The following is a 27303-nucleotide window of genomic DNA, read 5'->3' as shown; positions in this document are numbered from 1 at the left end:
ATGACAAAATGGATCCTGCTTGTGTATAGACCTGACAAAATATCTCTTTATTTTTAAAGTTTTATTTTTAAATATTGATAATGATTATTTATTTATTTATTAACACTCATAATTTTTGATTTATTTAATTACATATATGTATATATTTTTTTTATTTAAACTTAGATTTTCTAAATTATAGAAATACATTGAAAAATCTTGTATATACAATTTTTTTTATAAAAAATAAAAATATGTGTCACGTAATAGATCACAGGTCAAATATATATATATATAAAAGATTGTGTGTTATATAATTAATATAATAAAATCTTACTAAATTATCATTACAATAGTTCTGAAATATAATATAATTTCACTTCCTTCGTTCTTTACCAATAGATGTAGAGAAGAAACTACGAATTCAAAAGTAAACAGAGGGACGAGGCAAGTTCTTAGTTTTTTAGGCAGCGTGGAATTGTGAAGATGGTTAGACTATTCAATGGTGCACGGCAATGTGCACCAACTTTCCATATTGGTTCTCGACAACAATGACTGTGGTCAGGATTCGAGTCCAATACTGGACTGTAGCGTTCAAACACAAAAAACCAGTTGTGTTCAAAAAATTGAGAATGAGAAGCCGGTTGTGAATGCTCATCACGGTAATTTGTTTTTGAAACAGCAAAATGACCTAAAAATATATAAAAAAAAATTAATTTTTTTATTTTTTAAAAATATTTTTTGAAATATTAGAATATTCCCCTCAATCCCCTCTCAAAATTGAAATTTTGTATAAAAGTATTTTAATTTTTTTTAATATTAAGGGGTGTACTTCAATTGGTTAGGCTTTGAAATATTTATTTTTTAGAGGTTATCAATTTGAGTCTCACAAATCTCAAAGCCACTAGAGATTTATATAGTTGTTAACTTCAAGATTCATTAAAATTGATTAAAATACGCGTAAACTGATTCGAATACCATGTTAATAAAAGAAATAAAATTCCTCTAGAAGTTTACATAAATCTTGTTTCGATACTTTTGACTGACTTTCAAACTGTCAACTTATAATTATTTTAGTCCCATTCATTTTTTCATGCTTACGATTTAGGGTCTTTTGGTATTGGAATATTTATGGCATAATGTTTTTTTTTAATATATTAAAATAATATATTTTTTATTTTTTTAAAATAATTTTTAATATTAATATATCAAAATCATATAAAAATATAAAAGAAATAATATTTTTTTAAAAAATTCAAAATAAAAAAAAAAACACGTTTCCAATACCACACACCACGTTTCCAAACAATCAAATTTCAACTCTGCTATTCATCATTCAATGGATGGAGATCAGTTTTGAATACGGCGAGAGAAAAGTGATGAAAATTCGTAGTAATTGTCGAATTGCTGGGTCTCTAATCCACGACACATGGATTAACGCTATAGATTAATCCATGGGATTGTAAAACACCGAGTCTCCAAAGGGTTATTGCATGCCTCTCAAGAGTTTCCTCTGTGAATCAATTTTATTTCAAAAAAGGGAAGAGACGAGAGAAGAATAAGAGAGAGAGAAAACAAGAAAAAACAAGGAGAGAGAGGGCTGGGCTGGCCACGGGTGCTAGGCCCACACGGCCAGAGAGGGTGGCTGCGTTTGATACTTCCACGTGGCAAGAGTTTTTTTATTTTTGAAAAATCTATTTTTATTTTATTTTTACACGTTACCACTGCAAATAAAGTTTTACTGGCGCTTACCTCTAAAATTTATCACTGCTCCTCTTGCAGACTGATTGTGTTGTGCTCCTCTTACATACCGAATGCTTTCACATCTAAGCAAGCTGTTCTAAAGTACGCTAAGTGAGTTGCAGAAAAAATCACGAGTTTACCTATGGCTTACATACATATACTTGTTTTTTTGCTCCTCTATGTTGCTTGTTCTAGAAACAGCCACAGGTATTGACACCAATAAACACCACTCAGTACATTAGAGATGGAGATACCATTAACTTCTGCTGAAGGAACCTATGTATTAGGATTTTTCAGCCCTGGAAAATCAAAAAACCGATACTTGGGATATGGTACGGAAAAAAATATCTGTTCAGACAATAGTTTGGGTTGCCAACACAGAGATTCCACTCAACGATTTATCAGGATTTCTACGGCTTACGGACGAAGGAATTCTTGTCCTTCTCAATCGGAGCGGGAGTGTAGTCTGGTCTTCCAGTACATCAACACCTGTAAGGAATCCTGTTGCACGGCTTTTGGACTCGGGAAACCTTGTCGTCAAAGAGAAGGGCGATAAACAACCTGGAGAACACCTTGTGGCAAAGTTTTCAACATCCAGGTAATACACTATTGCCAGAAATGAAGCTAGGTCGGAATAAATAAAGTAACAGGCATGGACTGGTACCTGACAGCATGGAAGTCACCTGATGATCCTTCTAATGGTAACGTTACATGTAAACTTGTTCCTTATGGATACACAGAGATATTAGTGATGGAAAAGTCAAAAGTGCTGTCCCGGTCAGGGCCGTGGAATGGTCTGCGGTTCAGTGGCACGCCTTCTTTAAAACCGAATCCCATATACAAATTTGAATTTGTTTCCAATGAGAAGGAGGTATATTATACAGAGCATCTAACTAATAATTCAACACATTGGAGGGTCGTGCAAAGTCAAAATGGTGATATCCACAACCTCAAGTGGATTGAGCGGAAACAGAGTTGGTTATTATACGGGGCACCAAATACAGGTTATTGTGATCGTTATGCACTGTGTGGTTTAAATAGTATCTGTAATATTAACAACTCTCCAATCTGTGATTGCTTGAATGGATTTATACCTAATGTTTCAAGAGACTGGAACATGATGGATTGGTCAAAAGGTTGTGTTAGAAAGACTCCACTAAATTGTTCAGGTGATGGGTTTAGAAAGCTCTCCGCAGTGAGGTTGCCCGAGACAAGAACATCATGGTTTAACACGAGCATGAACCTGGAGGACTGCAAAAACACTTGCTTAACGAACTGCAGCTGTTCAGCATATTCAAATTTGGACATCAGGCATGGAGGAAGTGGGTGCTTGCTTTGGTTCGGTGACCTGATTGATATCAGAATACTTCATGAAAACGATATAGATGTTTATATACGGATGGCTGAATCAGAACTAGGTATGAATTTATCCTCAGTCTAGAAAAGTTGATAGCAATTGCACTCTAGCAAGATCTAAGATGGGACATCAAATGAATTAAAAGCAAATCTTTATCATATACATCATAGTTTTACAGAACATCTTGTCAGATGATGCTATGAAACTTCCTTTATATGCATTTAAGCATGTGCTAATCTATGTATATAGCATGATAGCTTGGCAAGCACAGATCAAAATATCATTTGGCTTAGAAGAGCTTTCAGCATAATAACAGCATTGAGATGATACATCACTTTGTAACATCATAGACTGATTTGCTCTGCCTAGAGTATAATTATTTTAGTATGACCACAGTCATTATGTATGCTTAGAATGATCTGATCTATTCTCTGTCATACTAAAATAATAAGTACATACGATGGGCATTGTCCTCTAACTCCTTTTTTTTCTCTTCCATGGTGTAGATTATGGTGATGGTGCGAAGATGAATACTAAATCCAAAGTGAAGAGAAGGATCATAGTAAGCACAGTGTTGTCTGCAACAATTCTGTTCCTCGGCCAAGCCTTGTTCTTGTATGTTTGGAAGAAAAAAAACAGTACGTTATTCACCATGAGCTTCTAATTACTCATGGTTCGATCTGCTGATTTTAGGATGGGAATTTTAGTTTATTTTCGATTTTAGGACCTCCTTGTATAGATGTCTAAAAGAAATTTTAGTATAAAAGAGAATAGATCAGATCCCCTGCTTCTTGTTATTCACAAGATTTTTGCTTGCATGACAAATGACAGGTGCTTTGGAAAGAAATTCACGTAAGAAGCACATGAAAGAGGATCTGGACTTACCGTTGTTTGATTTGGGTATAGTGGCTTGTGCAACAAATAACTTTTCTGCTGACAATAAACTCGGAGAAGGGGGTTTCGGACCTGTTTACAAGGTAATAGCTGACCTATAAACAATAAGCAATTTGTTGGCTTCCAATGGACAGATACTTTCTAAGCATACCTAATGACTGTTGGGAAAGCGTTCCGACATTAGATTTTCCAACAGATGCAAGTAGTATGCGGCATTGTACGCACCATATATTACAGGTTTCACAAGACAAACTGTTGCTTATGATTATGAGAGAATATTTGCAGGGAGAATTGAAAGATGGACGAGAAATAGCTGTGAAGAGACTCTCCAAGAATTCAAGACAAGGACTTGATGAGTTCAAAAATGAAGTCAAGCTTATCGTGAAACTTCAGCATCGGAATCTAGTGAAGCTTCTAGGATGCAGCATTGAAGAAGATGAGATGATTTTGATCTACGAGTTTTGTCCTAACAAAAGCTTGGACTTCTTCATTTTTGGTATGAATATCTCAAAACCCTACGCTAGTTCTGTAAATAACATGAAATTTTCAGCTGAGAAGGGAAGTGAAAAGACTATTTGATATGCATTTTTCCTTCACAACCATTGAGAAACCAGCCTGGAGGGAAGTGTTTCTCCACTTCCATAGTCACGCATGCTGGCTTATCTATCAGTAATTTTAATTGAAACTTCATCAAGTATTAAGTTTGCATTACCATTTCTCCAAGTTTTTCATATGCATTTAGGAATCTGATAAGAGCTAGAATAAATAGATTTGGGCGAAAATTTGGCAGATGAAAGACACAGATTGCTTCTAGATTGGCCTAAGCGCTACAACATTATCAACGGGATTGCTCGAGGACTCCTTTATCTTCACCAAGATTCAAGACTAAGAGTAATTCATAGAGATCTTAAAGCCGACAATATTTTATTGGATTATGAACTGAACCCGAAAATTTCAGACTTTGGCCTGGCTAGAAGTCTGGGAGGAAATGAAATTGAAGCCAATACAAATAAAGTGGTCGGAACTTAGTAAGTTTGTCATCCATCATACGATTTTATCTTCCGTTCTCACAAATACAACTCAACATTCTACAAACGAATATGTGCAGTGGCTACATTTCCCCTGAGTATGCAAATTTTGGGCTCTACTCACTAAAATCAGATGTCTTTGGCTTCGGTGTATTGGCGCTTGAGATAGTGAGTGGGAGCAGGAACAGAGGATTCCGTCATCCAGACCACCACATGAACCTTCTGGGGCATGTAAGTGTTAAAATCATGGTACTTAATTAGACTCTTCATTTCACTTAACTTTTGTGTGCCAACGTTAGGTTCACTTAGACACTTGCAATACATGAAAAAATTGTAGAAAGTTCGAAAATCCAGCCTGACAACGGTACCCAATATAATTTGGATCCTCGAGTTTCTAGAGAACAAATTTGTAAATATTTTCTAATGAAATTGTATTGAATGCCTCGGTTTGTTTACCAGGCTTGGAGACTGTTTATGGAAGGCAGGCCTTTGGAACTGGCAGCGGAATCAATAGTAACATATTCATCTGAAAGTGCTGCGTTCGATTCACGTGGCTCTACTTTGCGTGCAAGACAAACCAGAAGACAGGCCAAACATGTCACGTGCAGTTTTGATGTTAGGTAATAATGATTCACTGCCTCAGCCTAAACATCCAGGTTTTTTCACGGAAAGGGATCTTCTTGAAGCAAGTTATTCTTCCAGAATGAGCAAACCGTCTTCAGCTAACGAATGTTCAATTTCAGTCTTAGAGGCAAGATAGATTACCCTTTGTGAGGTCTTGACATGCTGCTGGGTGATCGTGTTTTAGAAAGCTATATATACTTCTCAGTCCTTTTTATGTTTGTTAACAAGCATCTATGTTCTTTATTGCCTTAGCTAAAATAGCTAAAAACCATTTTAACTAGCTATCTAAAAAATATTATCACATTCATACTCTCTAAAATAAAGAGTCATTACTATTTTTTGAATTAACTAAAAACCAAAATCTTCCAAACTAGTTATCAGTTTTTCATACATGTAAGAACCCAAGAAAGCATGGCCACCAATTTTGTAGCCAAAGTTGCATCCAATAGTACAGGTTACGATTTTTTACGATTGCTACATCGCCAATGCTCTCAATGCCCTTGTTGAGGAGAAAAAGAACACCTTCTTCCTCTTCTTGAAGAACAAGGAATTATTCATGCACCCTTAATGAGACAGGCAAAGGAATGTTGTACCTAAAATGCCTTCCACAGTCCTAATAACAATTGTTTAGATGAGCCAGCATAGTTACAGCCTGGAAGAGGGCATGCACAGGGTGAAAAGACAGTGTTCCACTGCACCCATATTCTTTGTTTTGGCATATTGTTGTAACATATTCTGTACATGTTCCCGCACACTGCATTATTGCTCATCAAAAGGTTAAATCATCATAAAATGTATTAAATATACTCAGAACCAAATCAAAGACGATCGAGCTTAAAGGGAAAACTTCATTTTGTAATGAGGACAATTCTCTTTAAACCATCAAGCCAAGCAAAAGAGAGAGTTCAAAGGAAAAGAAGAGAGAGAGCTACTTGTGCTCTCCACAAGCTGTATTAGAGTCAATTATTTCTTGGCCATCAGAAAATTTCCTCTATTTTAGCTGAGACCACAAATTATAGGCAATTCAGAAAAATCTTTTTCTATCATTTGATCTCCATAACTAATGTTATTAAATGATGTCAAAATATAAGTTCTCCAATAAGCAAACAGTATTCATAGGTCAAATATCATGGCTCCAGCAGACATGGATTTTTAAATCCATTGAGAATTGGCACGTAAAGAATCAGTTAAAATCAGAATGCAAAACAAAGGAACCTAAAGAACAGGTTTGCTACTGCAACCAAGACAGTCATTTCTTAACATGCATCGCCTGATTAAGAAGCCAAATATTGAAAGAACATGTGAAGATATTAAGCTAGTCAATACCTACCACAGTCAAAGATGGCCATCAGAAGGTTCTCTTGCAATCCCATCGAATCAAATGTCTCAAAAACCTCTTCATACATTGTGAAGAAATCTTATCCATCATTTGGGAGCCTGCATTGTTGTCGACACATTGGCGTCTTCCTAGTCCGAAAAAGGGAATTAAGAACAGCGAGAAATAATGAAAAACACAATCACTTTCTGTTGGCAAAGTTCATCGGTTTGGCAATAAGGTAGCATCATCCTATATTTCTTATCACCTTAAGAACAAACCGGTTACGAGTACCATCGGTGCATAGAACCAAAATCATGTTTGCCAGCTTCCTTAGTTATTTTCAATATTGATGAACCTTTAGTAGGGATTGGCTTCCATATTTTGTATCCTTGATTCATGAATTCATTCATCAAGAAGCGTCTACAATCAAGACTAACACCCATATGAATTCCAAGATTCTTAATAGCCTAGTCACCAATTTACTCATGTAATTTTTCTTAACGGGGACATGCCTCGTGATTAGATTGTCCTCCCTGAAACGTCATGATAAAAACCTTGTCAAAAAGGGGAGAACTAAGATACAATTTAAAGTTCCAAATTTGTTTCTCATCATATATATATGTTTCGGACTTCCATAATGAAATTATTTGAGAACAGTTTGAAAGTCAAAATTTACTCACCAAGCAAGCTCCAAGTAACAATAAAATTTGCTGGGTCTCAAAGGAAATGCATAAGGTATAATAAAAGAGGCAACACCCGAACCAATACCTAAATGATATGAACTATTTATTTTTCAAGTAGAGTGTATATCTACACAGATAGATACATATAATTGACAGTAACTTGACTTGACTTGTAAGTAATTTACATGTACTGCCTTTTCGTATCTCCTTTTTCCCGACACAATAAGATACTCAATTTGATAACAAAAGATAAACTATTTATTTTTCAAGAAGAGTATATATTTACACAGATAAATACATATAATTGACATATAAACTTAAAATTTTATGTAATTGGGCAATTCTAACAACTAATTTTAACGTAACTTTTTAAAATAAAAAAAATTACAACTTTCTAAATTAAAAATACACAAATTTATTTTAAGTAAAGTTTTTAATAGAAACAACTTTTCATTCACAAAATCCATAAAATGTCCAAACATGTCATATGCAGTTTCTGATGTTCGGTAATAATGATGCACTTCTTCTGCTTAAACAACCATGTTTTTTCACGGGAAGTGAACTGATTGAAGCAAGTTGTTCATCTATCCTAACAATCCATATTATTAACGAATGCTCGATTTTCATTGTTAAAAGCAAGATAAATTACCTTCTTTGTGATCTTGATAGCTGGGTGATGGTTTTTTTTGTTTTTAGCTATAGTTACTTCTAGGTCCTTTTTATTTTCATAGAATAATTTTATTTAAAAACTTAATTTATTAGGTTCAAATAATTTTTTAATTTTATAATTAGAGTTTTGTTGATTAATTTGAATTTGAATTTTATTATTTATATTTTATTTAATAAAAATTAAATATTTATACAAGGAACTTTCGCTTGAAAAATATATTAAAAAAATTATATAAATTAGACCTAATAACTTTCTAATATGATTCCTAATATGTCATATTATGTATATACTAACTTTTTTAATAGGTTGAAGGACAAGTTCCAGTAAAAGTAAGTTGGTAAAATATTATCATTAAAGGCTTATATAATCGTTAATTTTAAAGCCCATGAATTAGTCAATGTACACTGATCAGACACCCATATTAAAAAAAAAAAAAAAATTAACAAAACCCTTTATAAATCTGTTTACATGTCACTTCCATTTATTAATAGAACACATTGAGATGAAAAAGATGAAGCATAGGCTGTTTCTCACCATCCATGATGGTACACTTGCCTGTAGGACTAACAGCTGGCATGCAGTGCTGTTGCCAGTGCTTTCAGAATTGTGTTGTGCCCGTGTTGAGAGAAGGATCTCCTGGCATTTTCCTCGTTGAGGGCATTTGTCGAACACTAGCGGACTTTTAAGTGACGATCTCTTAAAAAATCAACGACTTTGAGAGAGCCTAAACAGAAAAGGAAAGGAAAAGGTGAGAATTCTTTAGGGCATGTTCTTTTGTTTTTAGAAGGTTCCATGTCTGGTGTTTGAACTGGAAGACCAAGACTACGTGTAGTGAACAGCTAGGCATAGCCCATGTACTAAATGGTCTATTTTCTTCAGCTGGATCTCACTATAATTTGTCCAAAAAAGGCTCATATATATGGGATTGGAGACGAGGGCTCAAGTAAGAGGGTTTTTTTTTTTTTTTCAAATTGGAACTGTCAATAAATTTATTTAAAGAAATAGCATAATTTAAGTATATTCGTTATCCTTTTTGCTTCTTCTGATACTTAATAGATTACATTATTGACATTGATACAAGAATCTTAACGTCTTGATTTATTGAAAGAAATTGATGGCGCTCGTGTGTGAAGAGAGAACTTGGGCAAGTTTGAACACTACGCTGGAAACATAAAAGGAATGAATGGTTGAGATGGGGACAAAAGAAAGCAAATAATTCAAGTTGTTCAGCGGATGAAATTTTCAAAGATTGCGGTAGCAAAACTGCAGCGACAAGTAAGAACATTTTGTTTCGACAGTTCCACGGCAACAACAAATAAAAGAAAACATAACGCAATCATGTTCTGGTAGTGGAACTGATGCAATCAGATAATTTTTATTATGCGCAAGTAAGATTTTCGCAACCAAAACAAACGTACTTATTTATAACAATTTTTTTTCTCATGTTATATTATTTTTTGAAATAAATTTGTTAAGTATGCTAATTTGAAAAAAAAGAAAACTCCTTCAAGTAGAATCTCTACTTTCTAGTACTGCCCTAAAAAAGAAGAAGATGTTTTTCAATCAAAATCATAACTTAATCGTGTGTGTTGCATGATATATTAAATCATGGATTTCCATCATTTAAAATAAATACAATATAAAGTAGATGCTTTTCAAAAGCCAAAACTCTCATTTTGAAATCCAAATTTTTCTTTCTAAAATAGCCCTTCAGTTTTCAAATAATTCATCTAAGTAATCTTATTTTTTAAAATAGCGTTAAAATTCTTGGGATAAACATTCTTTTTCAACCAACACTCATTTTAAACGTGTGCCTAAACATAAAATCTAAAATTATTTCACAACACTTGAATGATCTATTTTGGACTTTTTATCAAAGAAATCTAAAGGTTCCTATGATGAAAATTAATATTTTCAAATTTACATCTTAATGATTTCATTATAACTATTGGAATTACATGAGCATAATCATTAAAATTTATAGCTTGTCTTGAAACATAAAAACATGATTCCTAGAAAAAATATTTTATAACAACACTTTTCATGCCTAAAATTTGTGAAGTTCTTAGAAAAAATGATGATGATGTATGCCTTTTAATGACCATATATATAAAAATACAACTAGATCAACTAGGGGGTGCAATTTAGTTTGAAGAAACCCTTCGTAAATAAAATATCAAAATTATGACATTAAGAAGCCTATCATAAGTCATTAGTGGGTGGAGGAAACAACTTCTTCATAGTGATGATGAAAAGTGAGCAATACTGAACATATATCATCATACTATACTTAAAGGTAATAATAAGTAGAGTCAATGTGGGATAAGATGATGAACAAGCCATATCTAAAAGTGGAGAACATGAGAAGACAAATCCATAGTGAGCCAGAACGCAATTATGTCACCTAAACAATTCAGGCAAGCTAGAGATCACTTATCAACACTTTCACAACCAAAAATCTTCAAAGAAATAGATGATATCAAAAAGGATATTAAGCTTCCAAAAATATAAAATTTGTGATTTCCCTAATCTTCAAGATGTATCATTTAAAAATAATATAATAATCATTTACTGCTATAAAACAAATTCCCCTATATAATTGAAAGTTCCTTCTAACTTATCTCTTATTAGGAAATAAGTATATTTTCAAGCATTACTACAAGATGATTTTCTTTATAAAATGACAAGTTTTTAGAATCACTTCAAAGTTGATCTCTTTTTAATATAAGTAAAATTTTTGAAATTATTTCGAGATGATTTTTCTATGAAATGACAAACATAAAAAGAAAAGTTAAAAATCACTTTGAGAGAGTTTCTATAAAAATATCATTATTCAAGGATGGTTTTCCTATGAGTTGACCTATTTAAATTTCTTCAAGGCTAGTCACCTGATAATAAGACCCCATTTGAATCTTCTATTAAGGTTAGAATTATACCTTATTTAAATTTTATATTTAAGGGAATTATACCTTGTTTAAATTTCATATTAAGGTTGGTCACCTATAATATAAACCCATTTTTATTTCATGTTGAGGCTAGTCACCTAATAATATGGACTAATTTTTCATTCATATTGAGGTTGGTCATCTAATAATGAAATCCTGTTTTTATTTTTATGTTGAGGTTTGTCACCTCATGATATGGACCCTTTTATTTTATATAGAAAGTTGGTCACTTGATACATGGATCATTTTCATTTTATATTGAGGTTGGTCACCTAATGATATGAACATTTTTTTTTAATTTCATGATGAGGTTGGTCATTTTACAATTTGACTTTTTCAATTTTCATATCAAGTGTTGTTATCTATTTTGGGACCGTACATAAATACATAAAAAAATCATAAAAAAGAACAAAAAAATAGAAAAAGGAAATACAAAAAAATTATAAAAAATGGAAAATATATAAGTGGATAAAACATGAAGAATGCCTAGAAAATTATCAAAAGATTGGTAGGCGAGAATCAAAATATACAAGGTTGGAAAAATTGGTAGTCTAATATGGACTGGTGAAGGCCCTTTGAATAGAAAAATTGAATTTTGGGAAGGAAAAGTCAAAATTGGATGTTTAATGACTTAATTGATATTTTTCAGGGTTTAATTGAATTTATTAAGGGCTTAATTGTAAGAAAATTAGTGTTTAAGGGTCAAATAGAAATTTCAAAAAGATAATGTTGTCGAAACAAGGGCTTATTTGTATAAATATTAAAGTTTGATGGTCAATTCGATAGTCTTTGACAACGATGATGTCATAGTTATTACATTGAAACTTTAAATATGGTTAACTTAGTCAACCATAATTGCGATACCCATTATGCGAAACCAGTTATTTTTGTCTTGTGTTCGCACTTCAAACCTTTTCAGTGAGTTTTTATCAAAGGTTGACCAAGTTTTCTCTCATGATCAAAAGGCTAAAAAACAAACCCTTACCTTTCAAATTTGATAAAATCACCAAAATCTCTAAAAAACCAAGTTTGTTGCAAAAACCAGTAAAGTACAGAGCTTTCAGCTATTAAAACCTGCTAAAACTCTTCTATTTGGATCAATGGGTCAAGCATTGATCAATCTTGATTGAATCCATAAAAAATAACCCTAGCAAAAGCTTATAAATACCCACTAAAAATCTAAAGAAAAGAAGGGAGAAGGAGGAGAGAAACATATTGATAAAGAAATCTTAGTTATGAAGGTTCATAAGCCTAGCATAAGGGTTTTTTTAGCTTTGAAAAGGTAGAGATTTTGTAGAGGCAAAAATTTTACAAAAGATAGCAAAAAAGACAACAACCATTGATTGAAGCTTTGAAGCTATAAGCCTTTTTCTAAAACTAGTAGTTGATGTCCAAGAGGCATGCCTCTACCTTTTCCTTATATGTTTTAATGATATGTTGAACTTGTTTTGGTGTTACATTTTATTGAGCTTGGATTTTGAATACTAGCGTAAAAAATATTATCTTCTTTGCTCAAACCTGATTTAAGTTTGTTGTTAATGTTATTAGATGTCAAGAAGATTGTTTGTGATTGTTTTTTTTTTTTTTTTTTTAGGAATGAAGTAGTTTTGGAGCTTGCAAAATATGGCAGCAGGTTTTTGAATGTTTGCTTTGATTGTATGTTCTTATTAAATGTCAAAATGTTCTTGTGAGATTTATTTAATCAATAATCAAGGGTTAATTTATATCAATAACTATTTTTTTTCGAGTTTTAAATCTTAGAGTTTCGTCTTTGGCATGAAACCTATTTTGATCAAATCATGATTATTGGTTGATAATTGTTGATGTTTGATGCTTGATTATTGTTTAGTAATTGATTTCTAGCATACTTATGTCTTTGTTTTGTTCTTATCTTGTCAGGATTTTGATTCATATTTTACTAGGCATGTTCTTCGTGTTCTTGACTTTTCTGGGATTTTGATTTGTTTTTAACAAAAAAAACTTTCATGTTTTGTTTTTTGCAAGGTTTGATATGTTTGGGATTTTTATTTCTTTTTTGGGATCAAACTAGTTGTTTTTTTGTTTGGTTTAATAGTCAAATCAAAGATTTTGAGTAAACTTGATTGGATCACAATTTTAGATTAGATAGGTAAGGACTAGTTTTGGTTCTCAATCTTTTTTTATAAAGAAATTTTTGGCTCAGTGGTTTGTTTGGAAAACATGCACCTTAAGACCTATTTTTTGATAGTGTTATTCATAAGGAAAATAAGTTTTTTGCCATAGCAAAGGATTATAAAAAATAAATAAAACATAGGTTGTAAAAATATATATTTCATATGGCCAAGCAAATCCTAAAAATTATTTAAGTATTTTTTTTTAAAAAAATTTAAAAATATATTTTGGCATGTTTTAAGACAAAAGTGTTGTATGAATTTTACAAGTTTGTTAAAAATTCCAATGGATTTTTTGACCTACATTTTTAAAATATTAAAAACTTCAAATTCTGGAAAGGAAATATTATTATTCAATTTTATATAAAGATAAGAAAACTTTTATGGGTGTCAATATTTTTTAAAATGTTAGATTGGGGAGAAATACAACTTATTCATTTTAATATAATAAAAAATAAAAATAAATATATTAAGTTAAATTTATTTGAAATATTATTTAGAATGAATAATAGCTAAAATTTCAAAATTTGTTTCATAATAAGGTAAAGATATTTCAACATATATCTTTCATAATACAAGAATCATGAATATACGAGATATCATATAGAAATAGAGAAACTATGAAATGCAGAGAAGCTATGTTTTCTTTTGTGCTGTTTGAGATAAAAAAAAATATATTCTCTTTCTCTCTCCTTTTTAAACCTTAAAATATATAGTCTTCCTTGTAAAATATATGAGTAGCTCATGATTAAAGGTGACATCTTCCATTATGGTAGCTCTAAAAATTCTTGGAAAATCGGCTTAGGCAATAGTATATAAAAAGTAGAGGACGATAAGAGAGAGTAGGTAAGCCCTTTAGCTTTTGAAAATCAGCCCAAAAAAGTTATATGGTAGCTTGGTTGGGATAAAAAAAAAAAATTCAAGGTAGCTCGGTCAGAATGTAGCTTGGTTGGGTAAGCTAATTTTTTTAGTGTGTGTATATATATGTGCATAATATTTTTAAAAATAGTTAATGTGGTCCTTGAATATAACAAATGTGGGAGAAAGGCTATTAAAGAAAAAAAAATAACTCTAACAAAAGTTTGCACTAGTATAGTGACTTGAAGAAATTCAAATAATCCGTAACTATTATTTTCTTTGATTTGTAGGTAATTTGAAACCAGAACACGATAAGACAAATTATTTACGCGGAGGGCGCAGCTTTGTCTAGTCTTCTTTCGGTCCGCGGGACACGATGAAATTTCCTCCGATGTTTACATTCTTTCAATTAAGATGCACGGGCGCCTTTAAAAAGCATCCTTAATTTTTCCCCAATCATCATCCTCTAGCCTTGGTCAAGCCACTTTTCACCATCTATCAATTTGTCACTCCGTGATTTTGGGTCTAATCCACTTACAAAATGATGCAGCATATATAGTTAAAGGTGTGTGTGTGTGTATTAGTGTTCTCAAGCACCGAAATTTCAAACTCTAAAATATTGAGAAAAACTTTAATGTATATTAAAGGTTTGTATCTTTGATGTAGGCAATGATATAGCTTGACTTGTAAAAATAGGAAAGTTCTAAGTCATTGGATGAGAAAATGATAATATGAAATATACTTATCTATTTATATAGATCATATGAATGGTCTAATAGATGTTTTTATGAACTAGTAAAGGAAAAAAATATTGTATCTTACAAAACATAAGTTTATTTGAAACATTATTAATTATTGAATTTTGCAGCACATAAAATAATATATAATCCTTCTATATAACACTAATAAACTCTTATTGGGTTGCAAACTAGTGAGCCTAAGTAATAACTAGCTAACATAAGCTTAATACTTTAAAATAATTCTAAAACATTGATTTTAAGCCAAAATAAACTCAAACTAAAATTCAAGCCTTCAATTAAATGTAAATATCTAAATAATAAAATAAAACTTAAAATAAATTCAAATTAATACAAAGAAATAATTTATCTCAAAAGTAATATGTTCATTAAATATTTCAACTCTCATTTCCTTGTGTAGCTGAATAAATATAAAATTTTTTATAAGAAAATGATTTTAGAATATTAAGAAATCTTCATCACATTTGAAAACTATATTTGTTATCTACTGAAGATTTCTTGTAAAAATATAAAAACTCTAAAAAATAAGCTGTTGAATATTTTGCATTATAAGAAAATAATTTTGTCTCTAAATATAAAATATACAAGTTAAAAGATAACAAATAACAAAAACATGTATTACTATTTTTCTAAAAAAAAAAAAAAAGGTGCTAGCTTTTTTCTAAAAAAAAACCTATGAAACTAAAGTCGGGTATACACCTTCAAACAAAAGAAATTAAAAAAGAAAAACATGTTATGAAATGTGAAACACAAGGTCACGTGTTTTGTTCCAACTAGCATCAATATCCTCGTACTTCTTTTTCTTGGCTCGAGAATAAGTTGAAAGAAACAACCAATGCCGTTGTTAATTTCTCATATGTCAAACAAACCTTAAGCATGGACAAAAACTAATTATTAGTTTATAAGTAAAGCAAGTGAACTTAACAAACAAACATACCATATAATTAGATTGGTAGCCGCACAATGCTATGGACTAGAATACAAAAAAATTAAAACCAAAAAAAATAATTAGAAGATGAAAAGAGGGATTCAATGAAATATTAAATCTTGATTAATTTAATAATATAATATATAAAATAAAATAACAACAAAAAATTAAAAAAAATATTTCTAGGGCAAAGTTGGGCTAACACATGAAACTCGTGACTTGTATATTAAATATGTCTAGATTACAATGTCTATCGTGCATCTAGATTATGAGATAGAGATAATTTAAAAAAAAAAGTGACAATAAAAAAAAAAATAAAGATAAATATAAATTAAGATATTTAATATCATAACATAAATCATTTACTCAATTGAGTTTATTAAAATCAATTTGTAAAACAAATCAACACACACATAAGTTTTAATGAATAAAATAATTGAAAAAAAACAATACTAGTTGGGCTGTACATTTTAAAAATATTATAAAAAAATATTTTTAAGAAATAAATTTAATTATATATATATATATATATATTATATATATATATATATATATAAAATCATACTAACATCCTCAAAAATTAAATACACCAAATATAATTAAAATAGCATCGCCATTTAAAATATGCTAAATAAGCAAAAGAAAAAAAAATCACATAAAATGGGGTATTAACTGAAACATAAATTTTTAAAATTATATAAAAGAAGATATATAAAAAAAGGGTATTAATTAAAAAAAAAAAAAAAAAAAAAAAAGAATGAGGCCAAGTGTTATTGGGCCAAATAAGCCATGCTAAGCGCTTGGCTTATCAAAGATGTGGCACGCATTAGGTTTTTTTTTTTTTTTTAAGTTAATGGATCATCCACTCCATTATATTTTGACAAAAATAGATGATGCATTGTCTGAATTCCTAGATTCCAACCACTATGGTGCTAGAAAAATGGGTTCACGTATTTTTTCATCAAAAATCTATTTTTGACCCAAAACACTTTGAAAACACCTTAGGAAACTTGTCAAATCAATCCATGGCCTCCAAAAATACAAAAATACAAAAAAAAAAAAAAGAACACCTCAAACTCTGAAATCAACCTGAAACCAAAACTATTTGTAAGCTCAGATTTATTTTTTTTAGGCACTTTCATGGCAAAAACACCTAGTTCGAACTCCTCTCATCATATTAAATTATTTGATACACAATTCGATTGTGTTTAGTGCTCATAATTCTTGTTAATGACAACTTCCTCACTTTATATTAGAAGCTGATCCTCTCTCTCCTACAACTAAAAAATAACTAAAAAATTAAGAAAATAAAGTTTGCTATCAAAATTGAATTTTTAAAAATTAAAGACATTGGTTACCTAAAAGCCAAATAAAATGGGGGATGTAAATGAACTTTTAAGACAGATTTCAAAGCCACCACCTATTATACCCTTTCTTTTAACTTTAGTCCTCTATCTTTCAATTAAACCCTCCATCCTAAAAAAAATATATGCAATTGAGTGCTAATTTGGGCTCAAAATGGCTAAATCATGCAAAATAAAACTTCAAGGATCAAATCCAATTTTTTTATAAAAAAATCAATGCTCCAATCTATAGTGATTTGCGAGATGGTAAACAATATTTGTGCTCTACAACAAGAAGGAGCTCTTTTAGTATAAAGCTAATTATTTGATTTGGTTTTCTCCATCGGTTAGATAAATGTTTAGGCAAATAAAAACAATAACTATGCAAGCTTTTTCAAAAATGCATTTTTTTTTCTTACAACAAAAAATCCTAATTATAAATATAAAAGCCTGTGCATGAATTTAATTAAATTAATCAAGAACATTTGTGCTAATAAATATATAAAAAAAAGTGTTAACGCGTTTATTCGACTCGCCTGGCTACAAGTCAAATAATATTTTTTTCTATCACACAATAATTAATGTGTTTTTTGACATCATGTAAAAAGTATAATTGTGAATAAAAAAGTTGATGTTTACATATAATAAAATAAAAGAAAGGAGATAACAACAAAAATAATGGTGTAAATAAGACAAATGTAAAATGATAAATATTCCAAGTGTATATAGGCGAGACACAACCACAATTGGGCTTGGTAATGTGCCAAATACCGGGCATGTTGGGTCTGGCTCTAGCCATGCTACACTACCAAGCCCCGAGCACGTCTAAGGGAATGACCATTCTCCTTGGACACGCCTAAGAAAATGGCCATACCATCCTTTTTGGGCATGTCCATGGGAATGACCATCCTTCCCAGGAAACGCTCATGGGAATGATCATCCTCCTTTGATCATGTCCAAGAGGATGACCAGACTCCCTTGGATCTAGCCTAAGGGAAGAGCTCAACCTTTATGAGATCACCTATATTTAACATCTTGGACCCTAACTTTCTTACACCTTTTAGGTGTATAAAGTCTTTTAGGGACCCATTATATTTCCATCAAACATTAATATAAATGTAAGAGATATTTGTCCCTAGTTAAATGTTATCAAAAGTAAATTACATTACAGACCCTTCTTTTCATAAATATAAAAAAAAGACTCATGGGCTATTAATACACCATGAGACATTCAGAACAAAGGTTCACAATCTTTATTCTTTACTGCATATATACTTTTAGAGTATCTCGCTTTAGAATATTATTGTATTTTTTTTTTATCTAAAAAGATACTTATTTAAGCATTAGATAGTCCCCCCTCCATCAAAGGTGATATTTTTGTAGGTATTAGCCACAAGCTACATTGGCCTATCAAGCACCAAGTATAAGTTATCAATCACCTTGGCTAGAGAGAATTGATAAGATTACTATGACCAATTGATTAACTGATTGTCCAATCCGGGAGCCCTATTCCTAGCTTACTTGGATTTTTAGGACAACATCACTAACCCCGCACAATATATTAAAGACAATTATGTCATGGTGAATATACAAATTGTCCCCAATGCCTAGTCCAGTGGTTTTATTTTGCAAGGGAAATTTCATAATTTTACTACTATAACGAATAGTAATTTGTGTCTAAAAGCGTTGGAACTTTCCTTTAAGAATTATTTTTTTGTTAATATATTAGCTCTTTTTGGCCCTTCATGATCCTCACTTCCCCATCATTAATTTTTTTCAGATTCAATACATTATTTTAACAACCCTTTATGGTATTCTGGTGATAAAAACTAAAGATAGTGGCAATGGTTTTTCAAACCTACCATTAAGGGTTTATTTATCCTTTATTAATCTGTGAATGATAAAATTATGATCAAAATTTATGTATTGGAAATAATTTTCTAAAATAATTTTTATTATCATTTTTAGGTCAACTTCTAAGGATCAATCTCATTAAGGGTTGATTTTGTCATATATCGAACAATGGATAATAAGATTAGCACTATATTTATTTATTTATTTTCTTGTAAAATGTTTTTATTATCATTTATAAGTTGTCTTCTAAGGAAAAATCATTGAATTTTTTATTTATATATAAGTCTACGACAATAAAAACATCAACAAAAATATAAAACCCATAAGATAAAATATAATAACAACAAATAAAAATATAGCACAACAAATCAAGAGCAATTTTCACAAAATATCTAAAAAACAACCTCCACTCTTCAAATATTTCACAATCATCCAAAATAAAATGAATTAAACTCAATACACAGTAAAAAATATTCAAATCCCACAAAATTCATCAAAATTAACAACATACAAAAATATTATTCAAAAACCATGTTTAAGGTTCAAAATCAACCTTCAAAAACAACTCGAGTCGTTTGGATTTTTCTAGAATTGGTGGTAGAAGTTTTAGCGCGTAGGAATGACATGCGATCATGAATGGCAGTGTGTGAGGGTGATGCTCTAATGACTTGGATGCCAAGCGACCCATTAGATTAGGCAGTCCTCCTTTTAGTTTTCAAGCTAGTGTCGATAGGGTGTTATCACTCACTCTAAATCTTAAAAAATGTTAAACCAATGTAGAATAATATGTCTGGAAACTCTTAGTAAAATTTTAGCATAATCCAACATTGAATTGAGAGTTATGCTTGATAGTATAAAATTTTACAATATATAACATTACTTTAAAACCGACTCTAATTGTTCAACCCTTACATGGATCGTACAATCTAGGATGACTAGGCTTGATTAGCACCTTAAAACTATAACATTGAGAGATCCAACCGTTATATCGAGCCTAAATTTTTCTAGATGATTCTATGAGCAATTTTTCCTAGGACAACCATTGCATCGTTAAACAGACCATCAGATTTTTCATATTTGAATATATAAGAAATCTATATCAAACAAATCCCTTACTCCTAATTAGAAAAATCAAATTAAAAACTCTACAAAATAAATAGAAAATAAATTCTAAAACAACTAGAAAAATAAATACAATTTACAATAGAATTATGGTCAATTGATCATTATGGGATCATGGCTAATTATTGTCAAATATGATCTTAAAAAAACCATGTTGAACAGATCAAATTTTTTTTAAGCTTTGTTTTGTCTATCTTGTCTATAATTAAAAAAACAATGTCTCGTGTTAAAAGCGTATTATAGATTTTTTTGGAATACGAACTCACAAACCCATGTCATTAGATTATAAATTGCACGTTGGCTTTTATCTTAGAAATATTATTGAACGTTGGCTTTTATCTGAAAAATATTGGAACATTGTTCCCCTGTAGACAAGTTGTGGCTATAAATATGCAGTTCGCGACAATAAATATTTTCAGATCCAAACATTAAGTTATTTACAAACTAAGCTATAGAAGAAGAAAATGTTAGGTTTGTTAGGTGTGTTGCCATTTAATGTGCCTAACATTACCATTGACCAGCAGCCTTTGTTGAAGAAGATGGCAGCCACCATTGACTGCAGCTGCAGCTGCTGGAAAAAGAAGAAGAGAAGCCACCATTCCTGCTATAAATAGGCACTAAGTGTAGAGAGCAAAATGAGAGAGTTGAGAGAAAGAAAGATGTGAGAAATGTAGGAGAGAGTGGGCTGCCAAGGCAGCCAGCAGTAGCTGCCATTGCAGCACTGAGAAGAGAGAAATAGAGTGAGGTTGAGAGTTGCCAAAGAGGGGATGATTCCTCCTCCTCTATTGTTGTAAATCTTGTTCTCTCCCTATATAATCAAATGACTTCTCCCGTGGATGTAGGCGGTTTGCCGAACCACGTTAAATATTGTGTCAGTGTGCTTGCCCTCCGATGAGCAATTATCAGTACATCACCGGTCGGAATTCCCTACAATTGGTATCAGAGCATATGGTTTAAGTGGTGTTTGATTTTTTGCTCAAAAATGAAAGTTGTCAAAATGTTGTTTTAGCCACCTGCCACGTCATTAGCCACGAGCCGAGCCAAATTGAGCCGAGCCGAATTGGAGCCGAGCCGAGCCGTGAGCCGAGGTATAGGATCTAGTGTAGCTGATCCTACATGCAACCGGATCTGAGATTGAATCTGAGCCGTTGATCAGGCCAGAATTGTTTTGATCAAAACTTAGCCGTCTGAAGTGCGATTTGGACGATTCAAGACATGTTTCCAGCTAATTTGATCATTCCGGATGCAATGGTATGGTCTGATCGTTGAGATTCGAGACCGAAAATGGCAGTGGTGAATTATTGAAGAGAGATTGCCCGATCAGGAGGCATATGAGGGTCATCATGGTGGTCGATGGAGATGAAGAAGAAGAAGGTGCACATGTTTACCCAATTACATGTGCTGAACTGTTAAGCGAAAATTTAATTGCCTTGATGGAAGGCAAAATTGGGACACTCTAGACACCCGATCATGTGGACGATTTGAGGTGGAGAGTGAAAAATGATGAAGACCAATCTTGACGAATCTAAGCACTGGTAGTCTCGCCAGATGTTGAGAAATCAGGTATAAAACCAGGATACCCCAGATCACTTGTAAAGGAAAGCCGCAACAAAGCTAGCAAATGGTTGTATATACAAAAAGGCAGTACGGTGGATAGATACGTTCTAAGAAGTTCTGTCTAGGAGATTAGGTTTTAAGCGGGACCAGTGTGACCCCTCCAAATCTTTCCTGGGAACTTGCTTAGTTGAAGGATCATCCACACAGTACTATTTTTGTATATGTGACAGTTTGTTATGAAACTGTTGAAGACTAGCAGGATGACGGCACAAGGGGAACAATTGGGTTCCGTATGATCAAGGATCTGATGGAGTGGTGATTTCTCCAAAGAAGTTAGATTTGGTGACTGTGATTTCTTGAAGGGAGAATTGATGAAGACCCTGATAATGGAAGAGAAATACAGCAAGGGGATAAAGATTGGCACCCTATTTTGACTTGGATAAATGTTGTGACAGGATGAGCTGCTGTCAAACATAAAAGCAAAGAATAGGGAGAAATCTGGAGAACCGGAATTGCACGAGAGCACATGGAGATTGTGCAGGAGTACCCGTAGGATCCAACGAGGTATTGTAATGAGACAATAGGTGCAAGGAGAAGAAGAGTTCCCAGATGAAGCTCAGAGCAGAGACTGTGTGAAAAAGTTGTACAACAAGAAGTCTCTTGTGCTCTTGATGAAGGCAACAAGCGAGGACATTTCCAGTGCATGCAAGGATGGAAAGATGAGCTGTTGCAGAGGCACCTAATTGAGGGGGTGCGAACGCCTATGATGAAAGGCGAAGACACCAAAGAGAGTTGGTGTGGGTGGAGCTATCAAGCAGAAAGGGATAGAAGCTCCAAACATAAAAAATGAGATGGAAAACTGTGAAGAGTGCACCACAACTTTCTCTTTCTATGTGATCAGTGGTAATGATCTCTCCCAAGTCCACATGGTGGTAGAGAATCTTGGAGCCACTAGAGTCATCCCAGATGAAGGAGGATGAGACCGCTTCACGACAAGCGGAGACACCTCAGACGGAAGGTGTGAGGACCATGGTATGAGTCCAAGATCAGACCGTCTCATGACGACAGGCGAAGACACCTCAGACAGAAGGTGTGAGGACCATGATATGAGTCCATGTTCAGACCGTCTCATGACGACAGACGGAGACACCTCAGACAGAAGGTGTGAGGATCATGATATGAGTCCATGTTCAGACCGTCTCATGACGACAGGCGAAGACACCTTAGACAGAAGGTGTGAGGACCATGATATGAGTCCAAGATCAGGTCGTCTCATGATGACAGGCGGAGACACCTCAGATGAAAGGTGTGAGGACCTTGATATGAGTCCATGTTCAGGCCGTCTCATGACGAGCAGAAACACCTCGGATGGATGGTGTGAGGGCTGTAATGTGAGCCCATTTCAGACCGCCGCATGACAACGGGCGGAGACACCTCAGAGAAAGGTGTGGGCCACGATGTGAGCCCAGATTTAGACCACCACATGACGACGAGCGGAGACACCTGAGGAGAAGGTGTGAGGGCCAGGATAGAAGCCCCAATTCAGAACGCCCCAGAGCCGATGTGATGGCCAGATATGAGTGGACAAGTGTATAGCCAATGAAGTGGCTATGATGAGTATGAAGACGAATGCAGGATTGACTTTCATGGATATTGCCCCCATGCTAAAGATCAATGAGCTAGAAGACATTTGCCTTGGACAATAAGTGGGTGACTTGTGGAGCATTAAGACGCGACTGCTATGAAGGAGCAGAGGGCATGCGCAGGTTCCAGGAACAAGTTGACTCTTGTCAAGGTGGTGAGCTCGGTGAAGACATTGTAATACTCAGAGTATGAAGACAAATATATATCAACCTTTAATGGGCTGCCCCCATGGTTAAAGGTGGATAGCTACCTGGACTCTTGAGACTAAGAGTGGGAGACTCATGGAGAAGTAAGGCGTGGTTCCTAAGGAGGAACAGAGGGCAGATGCAACTCCTGGATGAGTAGACTCTTGGAAGAGTGGTGAGCTAGTGATCATATTGAGATACTCAGATAATGACTGTCGCACTTGGAAATGGAAATTTCCGTTTGAGGGGGTGTTGTAAGCCTTGATGTAAGGCTTGATAAATCATTCCGGGCCAAGCATGGTTGATATGCTTGAAGGGGAATGTTGTTCCAGAGACAAACGTTAAACACTCTTCAGATGAGATGTGACAAACCATCTGGTTGAAGTGATCCTTTGGAGTGAGCAAAGGGGTGTTTGGTTGACTCTGGTGATTGAAAGGTTTGGCGAGTACCTGTAAACTTGGCTGCAGACGCTCTCGGAATGGTAAGTTTGGAAGAGCTGCAGGATGCAAGATTGTGCTGAAGAAGCAAGAGGACAATTGCCCATATAAATGTCAAAGGGGGTGATTGTTAGGTTTGTTAGGTGTGTTGCCATTTAATGTGCCTAACATTACCATTGACCAGCAGCCTTTGTTGAAGAAGATGGCAGCCACCATTGACTGCAGCTGCAGCTGCTGGAAAAAGAAGAAGAGAAGCCACCATTCCTGCTATAAATAGGCACTAAGTGTAGAGAGCAAAATGAGAGAGTTGAGAGAAAGAAAGATGTGAGAAATGTAGGAGAGAGTGGGCTGCCAAGGCAGCCAGCAGTAGCTGCCATTGCAGCACTGAGAAGAGAGAAATAGAGTGAGGTTGAGAGTTGCCAAAGAGGGGATGATTCCTCCTCCTCTATTGTTGTAAATCTTGTTCTCTCCCTATATAATCAAATGACTTCTCCCGTGGATGTAGGCGGTTTGCCGAACCACGTTAAATATTGTGTCAGTGTGCTTGCCCTCCGATGAGCAATTATCAGTACATCACCGGTCGGAATTCCCTACAGAAAACATCATCAAAGTAGCAATGCATTTCGTTTCCATGCTTCTTTTTTGCTTCCTTTTATTGTTGGATAGAGAAGTAGCCACAGCCATTGACAACACAAACACAACTCAGCCTATCAGAGATGGTGATACTATGGTTTCAGCAGATGGAACCTATGAATTACAAAACACATGCTTGAGATATATATAGAAGATTTCTTCCATTCCTTTTGGCTGTCTGTTTCACTAATGTATATTCTATGGTCTTAATTTCCTATTGTTGTCTTTTAAATCCACTTTTTCTCTGCCATGTTGTAGATAATGGAGATGGTGCAAAGATAAATACCAAATCCAATGCGAAGAAAAGGATCATAATAAGCACTGCATTGTCTACTGGAATTCTGTTCCTTGGCCTAGCCCTGGTCTTGTATATTTGGAAGCAGCAGCAGCAGCAGAAAAATAGTACGTTATTCACACCATGAAAATTTAACTACTCCTATGCTCCATCTTTCGATTTTCAGATAAGAAGATTTGTTTCTTTTAAAATTTTATTTTTAGAATAATTAGATACATAAATGTATTGACGGCTTGAAGAAATTTTAGTATAACAGAAGATATTGTTCACCTACTTCTTTCTTGAAGAAATTTTAGATGCATCTTCCCAGTTCTGCGTGCAGGACAATCAAATAACATGCGCAAGAAGGAAGACCTGGAACTACCATTTTTTTATTTTGGTACCTTGGCATGTGCAACAAATAATTTTTCCACCGACAACAAACTTGGAGAAGGCTGTTTCGGATCAGTTTACAAGGTACTAATCTATAATCAATCAAGCATCTTGATGGCTTTTAAATTTCACGGTGGAAACCCATGGCAACAATGATATTTGTGGTATTGGTTTCTTTGAAACATCGACCATGGGATTGAGCCTTTTAAGCATAAAATAATGACTGCTTGGACAGTATTCAAACTTCAGAGTTCCGAAACATGCTTGGACAGTATTGATTTGCTTAGGATACTGAGTTATTATTTGCAGGGAACATTAGCAGATGGACGAGAAATAGCTGTCAAGAGGCTTTCTAAGAATTCGAGACAAGGACTTGATGAGTTAAAAAATGAGGCAAATTACATTGTGAAACTTCAGCACCGGAATATAGTGAAGATTCTAGTTTCTGCATTGAAGGAGATGAAAAGATGTTGATCTATGAGTTCTTGCCCAACAAAAGCTTGGACGTTTTAATTTTCGGTATGGGATCTCTCAAAACGCCTAAAAATTAATTAAACTTATTGCACTTGTCAGTGTTCAGGCACCAAACCAACTCTGAGTGAACAATGCCATGAGCTGTGGCTTAAGATAAAAAGTTCAATAGATCAGTCGGGGATACAAGTTACTAGGAGAAAGTGGAAACCATATACACCAAAACAAGAAGCTGTTGTGCTTCCTTCAAAACCCTTGGGAAAATGGATTGGAGGGAAGACTTCTCCACTTTAATGGTCACACATACTGCCATACCAATTGTAATTTTAATTCAACATGACAACATTCATTAAGTATTTACGTATGGATTACCTTTTTATCCTAGTTTTTCGTATGCATTTAGGAATCTGACAAGAGCTAGAATGAGTTGACTTGGAAAAAAATTTGGCAGAAAAAACACACAGCTTGCAACTAGATTGGCCCAAGCGCTACAAAATTATCAATGAGATTGCTCGTGGACTCCTTTATCTTCACCAGGACTCAGGACTAAGAGTAATTCACAGAGATCTGAAAGCCAGCAATATTTTGTTGGACTATGAACTGAGCCCAAAAATTTCAGACTTTGGCCTGGCTAGAAGTTTTGGAGGGAATGAAACTGAAGCCAATACTAATAAAGTGGCTGGTACATTGTAAGTGTCTCCACCAACATATGGTTTTATCTTCATTTTTTGACAAATGCAGCCTAACATTCCATGAATAAATGCAGCGGCTACATATCTCCTGAGTACGCAAATTATGGACTCTACTCACTAAATTCGGACGTCTTCAGTTTCGGTGTATTGGTGCTAGAGATAGTAAGTGGGAAAAGAAACAGAGGATTTTATCATCCAGATCACCACCTCAACCTTCTTGGGCATTTAAGTTTCAAAACTATGTTGTCTCACTTTGCTCTCAAAAAGCACCTATGTTAGGTTCCGCTTCAAAGGCATGAAATATTTGTAAGAACATCGAAAACTAATCCAATCCAGCAACGGTGTCATGATGGATTTAGATTTTTGAGTCCAGAGAACATAGAGTTGTTGATAATATTTTCTTATTTCAAGACACCATATCCATTCTAAAAACATGGTTTTCTGCTTATCAGGCATGGAAACTTTTCAAAGAAAACAGGTCTGTGGAACTGGCTGCAGAATCCTTTGTTATAACATGCAATTTATCGGAAGTGTTACGTTCAATTCACGTGGGTTTATTATGTGTGCAAGAAGATCCAGAAGACAGGCCAAACATGTCGAATGTAGTTTTGATGTTGGGTAATGAAGATGAATTGCCCCATCCTAGACAACCAGGTTTTTTCATTGGAAGGGATCTGATTGAAGTAGCTAGCTTATTCTTCCAGCTCGAGCAAACCATGTTCAGCTAATGAATGCTCGATTTCAGAGTTAGAACCAAGATAG

General features: G+C 33.6%; 1 pseudogene; it reads left to right on the top strand.

Annotated features, from left to right (window-relative positions):
• Positions 1-481: 481 nt before the first annotated feature.
• Positions 482-27303, top strand: LOC118062969 (G-type lectin S-receptor-like serine/threonine-protein kinase At4g27290; annotated as a pseudogene).

This window comes from Populus alba, chromosome 16 (assembly GCF_005239225.2).
Source record: "Populus alba chromosome 16, ASM523922v2, whole genome shotgun sequence".
Lineage (NCBI taxonomy): Eukaryota > Viridiplantae > Streptophyta > Magnoliopsida > Malpighiales > Salicaceae > Populus > Populus alba.
This window is presented reverse-complemented; position numbering and strand designations above follow the sequence as displayed.